The sequence below is a fragment of the Mandrillus leucophaeus genome, unplaced genomic scaffold (genome assembly GCF_000951045.1).
Source record: "Mandrillus leucophaeus isolate KB7577 unplaced genomic scaffold, Mleu.le_1.0 Scaffold5984, whole genome shotgun sequence".
Classification (NCBI taxonomy): Eukaryota; Metazoa; Chordata; class Mammalia; order Primates; family Cercopithecidae; genus Mandrillus; species Mandrillus leucophaeus.
Genome location: NW_012106457.1, coordinates 1,369 through 1,757, shown reverse-complemented (window position 1 = coordinate 1,757; position 389 = coordinate 1,369). Strand labels below are relative to the sequence as shown.

The following is a 389-nucleotide window of genomic DNA, read 5'->3' as shown; positions in this document are numbered from 1 at the left end:
GGGGGTGGGGGTGGGGAATAGAGCTATGATTATGGCTGGGCGGAGGCCAGGCTGTTTCCTCTGTTGAGAGGAAGCTGCGGATCTGTCCTCCCTGAAACCCATGTTGGACAAGTTGGGAGTCCCCCTCTTTGCGGGGGTAAAGGAGCACATCAGGACTGAAGTGAAGGATTTCCAGCCTTATTTCAAAGGAGAAATCTTCCTGGATGAAAAGAAAAAGTTCTATGGTCCACAAAGGCGGAAGATGATGTTTATGGGATTTCTCCGTCTGGGAGTGTGGTACTTCTTCTGAGCCTAGAATGGAGGCTTCTCTGGAAACCTGGAAGGAGAAGGCTTCATCCTCAGGGACGTTTTCGTGGTAGGATCAGGAAACGAGGGGATTCTTCTCGAGC

General features: G+C 51.2%; 1 pseudogene; it reads left to right on the top strand.

Annotated features, from left to right (window-relative positions):
- Positions 1 to 25: 25 nt before the first annotated feature.
- LOC105553472 overlaps positions 26 to 389 on the top strand; it is a 610-nt pseudogene continuing 246 nt past the window's right edge.